Below are 8619 nucleotides of genomic sequence, written 5' to 3'. Positions count from 1 at the left end.
AGAACGGTGACTTTAAAATTTGGCATCCAAAAAAAAAATTGGCATTGAAAACAAAGCCAGTACTGAAAAAGGAAACATTGGCATTGAAACATTTGTATTGAAAACAGTTGTATTGGCATTGAAACAAGTATTGGCACTGAAAAAAGAAACTAATTAAAATAATTAAAACCTGAAAATCTTATTATTTTATTTTATTGGGATTTTTTTGTATTTTTCAATGACAATATTCAGATTTTTTCTTCATGCCACTTTTTTTTTCAGTGACAGATTTTTTTACAATGTCAGTTTTTTTTCAGTGTCACTGATTTTCAGTTTCAACTTTCTGTCACTGTTTTGGCGTGGAGAGGGAGGGGTCTGGGGGGAGAGGCAAGTAGAGCGTGGTTTGCATATAATTTGCATATCAGCATACTGACGACGTACGTCTCTTTTCCGAACCCGCCATCCGCTCGGAAGCCTCTGGCATGGTGGCTTTACTAAAATGTCCTGTTCACACGGAACTTCCAAACCGCAAGTAAGTCTGTTTTTTTCTCTGCTATTTATATGTTTATTCACATGCAACCTGGCCTGTTTGGTTAACTTTTAATGGCCGTCATGCTGTTTTTGTAGAGGTCCGCTGGAACATGTCAGTTTCTAACATTAACGTTAGCCGTGTTGGCTAACTTTACCTGTGGTTAATGCAGGATCAAAAATAAACACCCGCCAAGCGCCGAACACGGCTAAAAGTCGGTTTTGGCAGAAAAATAAATTAACGTCATGTGTCACCGGCCTGGCGGTAAATACTTGTTGCTGCTAAGTAATAATACATCACAACAGCGGCTAACAGTAACATAGCCTGGAACGTTAACATTGACATGATAAACAGCAGGGCTTCGGCTGTGTAATTTAGTTACTGACATCCCCAGCACACGCACACACACCATACAGCCTCTCATCTTTGAGCCGCTAGCTCAGCTTCAACGCAGGTAGTACACAATAACTCTTACAAGGGCTGCGAATTTGCTTCTGGTGACGATAAAAATGTTCCAGCGGACTCGGTTTCCAGCGCGGTCAACGAGAGTCTGAGCAGCTAACTTACTGAGCTGTGACTACCAGCTCTGCTTTTCTCAGTTTACCTGCCACTAGCAGATGAGCCAGAAAGTTAAATGTGGACCCTGGGTAAATGGTAGCTAATGTTAAGTCTCAAGCCCTGTGATGTTTTGCCGTCGTGTTTTTCACAAAGACCCTGGCCGAGTTAACGTTAACTTTGAACGGCTGTTGTGCTGGTTTGGCAGCGGTCCACTGAAAGAAATGCTAAGTTAATAGGTGTTGGCTAGCTAATCTGTGGTTAATGCTAGTTAGCGTTAATTCTCCAGCCCTGTGATGTCTCTTTTCTTTTTCTTTAGGAGTTAGAGGCCAGTGTTATTGCTGCTGCACAAGGCCTCATAAACGTGCTAACGCAAAATATTCAACAGCATCACACCCCAGCACAGCAGAATCCAGTGCAGTCACATGAGCAACAGAATCGACAAGCACAAACAACAAAACAAACAGTGCAGGAGGAGATGGCCAGGTGTTTAATTTATTTGTGATCATATGTTGGACTTTGATGGAAAATTACACTGCCTGACCAAAAAAAAAGTCACCACCAAAAAAAAGGTCATACACTCTAATATTTCGTTGGACCGCCTTTAGCTTTGATTACGGCACGCATTCGCTGTGGCATTGTTTCGATAAGCTTCTGCAATGTCACAAGATTTATTTCCATCCAGTGTTGCATTAATTTTTCACCAAGATCTTGCATTGATGATGGTAGAGTCTGACCGCTGCGCAAAGCCTTCTCCAGCACATCCCAAAGATTCTCAATGGGGTTAAGGTCTGGACTCTGTGGTGGCCAATCCATGTGTGAAAATGATGTCTCATGCCGCCTGAACCAGTCTTTCACAATTTGAGCCCGATGAATCCTGGCATTGTCATCTTGGAATATGCCCGTGCCATCAGGGAAGAAAAAATCCATTGATGGAATAACCTGGTCATTCAGTATATTCAGGTAGTCAGCTGACCTCATTCTTTGAGCACATACTGTTGCTGAACCTAGACCTGACCAACTGCAGCAACCCCAGATCATAACACTGCCCCCACAGGCTTGTACAGTAGGCACTAGGCATGATGGGTGCATCACTTCATCTGCCTCTCTTCTTACCCTGATGCGCCCATCACTCTGGAACAGGGTAAATCTGGACTCATCAGACCACATGACCTTCTTCCATTGCTCCAGAGTCCAATCTTTATGCTCCCTAGCAAACTGAAGCCTTTTTTTCCGGTTAGCCTCACTGATTAGTGGTTTTCTTAAGGCTACACAGCTGTTCAGTCCCAATCCCTTGAGTTCCCTTCGCATTGTGCATGTGGAAATGCTCTTACTTTCACTATTAAACATAGCCCTGAGTTCTACTGTTGTTTTTCTTCGATTTGATCTCACCAAACGTTTAAGTGATCGCCGATCACGATCATTGAGGATTTTTTTCCGGCCACATTTCTTCCTCGAAGACGATGGGTCCCCGCTATCCTTCCAGTTTTTAATAATGCGTTGGACAGTTCCTAACCCAATTTTAGTAGTTTCTGCAATCTCGTTAGATGTTTTCTCTGCTTGATGCATGCCAGTGATTTGACCCTTCTCAAACAGACTAACATCTTTTCCACGACCACAGGATGTGTCTTTCGACATGGTTGTTTAGGAAATGAGAAGCAACTCATTGCACCAGTTGGGGTTAAATAACTTGTTGCCAGCTGAAAGATAATCGCCCATGCAGTAATTATCCAATAGGAGGCTCGTACCTATTTGCTTAGTTAAATCCAGGAGGCGACTTTTTTTTTGGCCAGGCAGTGTATATTTGATAATGTTGATTTATACACTTCTGTTAACCTCCCACGTGCAGGTCATTTCCTGGCTTCTTTACCAAAAGGAAAGGCAAAAACTGCTTTTCACCCTTACAAACCACTCCAGGGAAGCAATGGCTGTAAGCCATTCAGTGTGTATGTATATTTGGTGAATAAGGGCTGTACCAGCACGCCTTCTGCAGCTGAAGAGCTGGAGTTGAGTCAAGCAGGGTTGGGGAAGAGGTCCCTCACTTTGACGGATGATATGAGCCATGCAATGGTATTGCAACCACTCTTTAAATTTAAGTTTATCATAATTTTGGCATTACAGTCCAACTGCATGCACACTATTAAACTTGTCAATGTAGTTATTGTGATGCTATTACTATACAAAACAATTTAAAGTATTATAAATACTTTTATTCGTTTTATTATACTGTCCTTTTTTAACCGCCTTTTCCCATTTCTGTTATTGATTTCTCAGGTAAATAAAATTCTCATTGAAGAATATCCCAAAATGGAGGCGGTGGAAGGGTGGTTGTTCTACAAGGCTTCAGGTGCATACCATTTTCAAACACCTTTCCTTTTTGCATGGTGCAGGAACACCAACATTCAAAACTCTTTCTCTCACTTTCTGTATTTGCAGGTGGCCACGGTAGAAGAAAATTGCTTGCCATTCCTCCTGATGTAGACGGTTATACAGGTAGACTGATTCGCAGTGTTTCGGGTGCTGGGAAGACGACCATGTACATTGTTCCACTGCAGCAGGACCTTGATCTTACTCCACTGCCATCTGATGCCACTGAATTTCAAAAAATGCCTAAGGCTGCATGCCAAGTGTGCAAAGAAAACATGCCTCTGCATATCCTAGCATTGCACATCGAGGGTTGTATGGAGTCTGCAGCAGATGATGATGATGATGAGGTAAATGCATATAACAGAGAAGATATGGCAAAACAGTACATATATTTGGGAATCACAGCGTAATTAATGGTAAAATACCATCACATTGTTTTGTCTATGGTAACACTATTTCATAACACATAAAACATATCTCAATATCTTATATATAAACTATACTCCTAACGATGTAAATTTGGACTTTACGAAGCAAGAATTAAACCCTGTACTGTAATAATTCAGAACATCATGAAGTGCTCTGAGTTCCTCAGATGTTTTTTATAGACAATTGAGATAATACACTGTTTGCAAAAAAGTGTCCGGAAATTTTTATTGTTTGTATGTATGTCGTAGCATTGATTATTTCTCCTCTTATGTATTCATGGATACAGCTGTTTGTTACTTTACAGGACTGGCAGAATGAGGTCCAGGTTCTTTCTGTCACAAACTCACCACTTGCGCACCCTAACAAAGAGTCCAGAGATTGTGGCCAGGTAATGATTTTGAGCTGAGATCTTGAAAGATATGTAAAATTGCAGACAGAGACCTTGTGCAATTGATTTGAATATCTGTTGTCTACAGGATAGAAAGGAATGCCCTATATGTTGTGGCTGCTTTCCATCAGATGAAATTGTTCTGCATGCAAGCCTGTGTGGGGAAAGGTTTGCCATTCTATCATGTTATTATACATTTTATTTCCCCAACATATTGTCTTTGTTAAAGCTGTGTCTCCTTGTAATATATCTACTATGCACTATATCAGGGATTTGGGATTAATTTAAATATAATTTGCATCTTTGTTTTAGCCTTCATAATGCACAAGAAATGCTGTGATAATACAAGAGTGTAATGGCAAGGTCACTCAATGGGCATCTAGGTTGACACATAGGTCCAAAATAACATCAGTAGAATGCCTTTTTACCATTGTTTTTCAGGTGTGCTGAAACATAAACATTAATATATTTTACTGAATATTACATACAAATTGAATGTTTTAATGTGTTTTTGTTGATCCTTGTCAGTCTACAGGGCATGTTGAACTACAGTACAGACAGCTGTGTGCTACGCGAGGGAAGCGTATCTATGGCCGATATGTCTAGGTGATTTTTTACCCCCATCTTTTTTCATCGTCATTTGTTTTCCTACGGTGTCATTAAATTCAAAGTTAAGTAATTGATTTTTTTCTCTCTTTTTTTTTTGCTGCTTTTTAATAGTGACGATGATGTCCTCCAGTGGCTTGCAAGCCAAGTAGATGCAAGCAAAGATTTTAAGATCTGCATCACCCGGGACAACCTCGTCCAAAGAGGCCTAATTCAGTGGCAGAGACAGAATAAGGGCTCCCCTGTCAACAAACTCAATGTGACTTTCATTGGTGAAGCTGGAATCGACACTGGAGCATTAAGCAAATAATTTTTGAATGGTAATGTATCTTTTATGACAATCTCTCGCACCAAACACTACTGAAATCAGGTTCATAGGTACAATATTTTTTTATTTACTGAACTGTGTTTTCTGTCATCATTTATTGTATTTAGAAATGATGCATGGCATTGAGAGGCGATTGTTTGAGGGCAGTGGCAAGAAGGGAAAGAGTCCTGTCTACTCTATGTGTGACCTAGAAAATGGTTTCTACAGGTTTGCATTGTTTCCTAGTTATCCTACATTATGCAGTTTATGCAAGTAAAAGTAAAAAGTCACAGTTACCAGTTTCTTGCAACAGGGGATTTTGATGCTCTGCAGCTGACCAAAGATGATGTGGATGATCTTGAATATGCTTTACTCATAGAAAGGGTGAGTACATCTGCTATGAACAACTGTGCAAGACTATTAAAGGCTTTTCTTAGTGTACAGTATTTCATTGCTATAGTGTTAATAAGTTTGTTGTAATTTTAGGTGGAGGCAGCAACTGATCTGACACAGTTGACAGATGAAATCGTGAGTTGTGCTTACACTGGTTTGCTAAAGATGGACCGAAAGGACAGTATCATAAGGTCCGTACTTATTTTCCAGAGTACAATTTTTATTTTTGTATAATTCATTTTGATGCACCCAGCATCAGTAGCCACTATAACAGAATAGTATTATTACTGTTTTTAGAAATGCAGCATTTGAACTTAAAATATAAATTTGTACAGCCTTGTCTTAGTCTTAATTTAGTTGTGTGGAAAAAAGCATGTATTTCCCTTTTTGTTTATGGGTCTTCTGCAAATCAAGACAAACTTTGTTCCCTGTTCTCAATAGAGCCATTGTTCTGCATGCTACAATGCGTCTGACTCCTATGCTTCAGCAAATTAGAAATGGGATGAAGATCTACAACCTTCTGGATGTGATTGGGAAGCATCAAACTCTCTGCTCAAACCTGTTTGTCCCCAAAGAGGACGATGACAGAGTAAGGATTCTGGGCATTAAATCATCCAGATTTGCTTTACTGCTATGACTTGATAATATGCTTAGAAACCCTACAGGATGTAGTAGTAGAGCTGCATCTCTTTATGATTTATACCATTATCTTTTTATGAATTTCTGTTATTGCTTTGCTTAAACTTTTTTGTTTTTGAAGAATACAAAGTCATATGTAATGTGGACCTGTGGTCTTTTTCAAAGTTTCTATGTGTTCCTATATGTGTAGTCAACCCTCCTCCTTTTTTTCCCCCTTTTACCCCCCCCCCCCCCCTCAGCCGGATGCTGATTACATAATGAGTATCCTAGTGCCTGAGCTGAGTGAGAAGGGAAGTCCAAGGCAAGCAGCATTTTAAAGTACTATACAAATTTGCCATGCAAACAGCTGGTACCTAAAATGAGTAGAGCAGAATATGATTCCACAGTCTTTGATTAGGGAGATGAATATTAGCACTCCACCAAAAAGGACCATCAATAGATTTCCTTTTTAGAAACATTAATTTTGTGGGTAGTGGCGGGTTGCAATGCTTATGGCAAAATGGTCCAGGTTTTGAACTTCACTAGAGCCTTTCTGGACTTTGCCCTCCACAGCCCAAAGACATAAGTAATAGATCAAAATACATGTTTCTTAAGAAAAAAAATAAATTCCCAGAATACAGGAATACTGTTTAAGCTTATGTGTCCCCTCCAATGTTGAATGGAAACATATGCCTGTGGTGACAACATAGTACACTACAAATGTAATCAAATGATTTCATACTGTATACCTGGTATTCTTTTGGATTACATTATTCTAGGACTATTCCTACCTTTTTGTTTTTATCTTTCAGTTATTTCAGTGTATATCAAATAGAAATGAATGCAGTAGTGTTAGTTGAAATAGGCCTTCGGGATTAATCATGCAAATTAGTAAATAGGGTTGGCTTCTTGCAGTGTTGGATTTTTACTCCATTGTAATGCAATACTCTGATTTGTTTTATCATGCAGGTCAGAAATGAAGACCAGAAAATGTGTGAGCCTCTGACCCAAGAGGAGCTGCTAAGTGAAGGGCACTGGAATCAACAAAAACACGCAAGCCTGTCTGTCCCAACAGCAATGCAGTGGTTAACTGGACAAAGGCACAAGCCCTTTCTTCCATCAGAGAGGGCAGATTTTAAAATAAATCTAAGATTTGAACACCACTGTAATGAGAAAATGCCTGGTCACCACATTTGTTTCCCACTTGTAAGTGCCTGCACAAATACAATAACTATTCCTGTCGAACATATGAAAACATACACAGAGTTCAGAGATATAATGACAGTAGCAATCAGAATGGGTAGAGACTTCGGTCGTGTGTAGAGGTCATGTTTTGTGACCACTGATGTTTACTTGAAAGTCAGCCAGTATTGTGAATTTTTTTGGGCATTTTTGTTAAATCTGTTCAGTGAGCTATTTATTGTTCTGAGAGAGTCTTAATAAAAAAATACAGATAGCATAACCCTAACCATAAAAACAGCTCAATATTACGGTTTGGTTCTTTACACTTGATTCTCCCATTGCATTGTTTTTTTAGTTTGGGATCACTGCTAACAATTTATTTGAAAAAAGGTCATTTAAGAACTCTGTATTTGCATTTTGTTTACAGCGCACTGACAAATGTACATGTAATATAGAACCTTGAAATGTGATGCTGTTCCTCATATTACAAGGTTACTTGTACTGTTGAAAAGTTGAAATTGTTCAGTCTTCCACATATGCATTAGTTTCAACATGTGTAAGGCAAATTCATGTCATTCAAGTGAAATCAACTTTGTGGGGGTTTGGATTTTTTATTAAATCGTCAGCAAAAATTAACTTGACAACAATAAATATGGATATAATGCGGTCTGTGGCCTTTATCATTTTTTTCATTGTGAATATTAACTGAAGTGTTTTACTTGAGTATGTATACAGTATTATGCTGTACAATGGAACTAATGTGCTGTTTTCCACTGAAAAGAAAAAAAACAGCATTTCACTTCAGAGCCCAACACAATACAGATGCACATTATGCAGCATCAAAGTGTTCAAATCCACATAGCTTTATTTTAAATTCTTCATTACCAAAATATCAAACATGACATACTGAGTTTGGTAGATGTGTTATGCAGTGTGAGATAACTGTCTAATGGTATTTAAGACCCCAGTTTAAAATATCTGCATACACTAGATTTAAAAGTTTGGCCAATAAAATTGTGGGAGGTTACATTTGGTTGTTTAAAACAAGTAACAGCAGAATAAAACAGTGGATCTCTTTTTACCATGACAGACTGAGTTGTTTATATACTGCATAGTAAAACCTATATCCTAAACAATCTCCACAATAGTTCTGCACAAATACCTATTCATGCAAGCAATTACAATTTCATTTGTCTAAGAATCAGAAACATTTTTTTTGAAATCACAAAAACTGTTGAACATCTATTCTATATTGCAGACTGCATG

At 38.7% G+C, this 8619-nt stretch overlaps 1 pseudogene across 1 annotated transcript; it reads left to right on the top strand.

Moving 5' to 3' along the window:
• The first annotated feature begins 346 nt into the window (after nucleotides 1–346).
• Nucleotides 347–7041, top strand: LOC117259540 (uncharacterized; annotated as a pseudogene). The gene is made up of 12 exons (XR_013490949.1): nucleotides 347–1549; nucleotides 2913–3133; nucleotides 3338–3410; nucleotides 3500–3777; nucleotides 4164–4247; nucleotides 4336–4415; nucleotides 4776–4853; nucleotides 4968–5173; nucleotides 5289–5544; nucleotides 5647–5744; nucleotides 5995–6142; nucleotides 6432–7041. The product of XR_013490949.1 is annotated as an uncharacterized LOC117259540 (transcript).
• The last annotated feature ends 1578 nt before the right edge of the window (nucleotides 7042–8619 follow it).

The sequence above is a fragment of the Epinephelus lanceolatus genome, chromosome 4 (assembly GCF_041903045.1).
Source record: "Epinephelus lanceolatus isolate andai-2023 chromosome 4, ASM4190304v1, whole genome shotgun sequence".
NCBI classification, from domain to species: Eukaryota; Metazoa; Chordata; class Actinopteri; order Perciformes; family Serranidae; genus Epinephelus; species Epinephelus lanceolatus.
The sequence above is the reverse complement of the archived record's forward strand: the minus strand, read 5'-3'. Positions and strand labels throughout refer to the sequence as shown.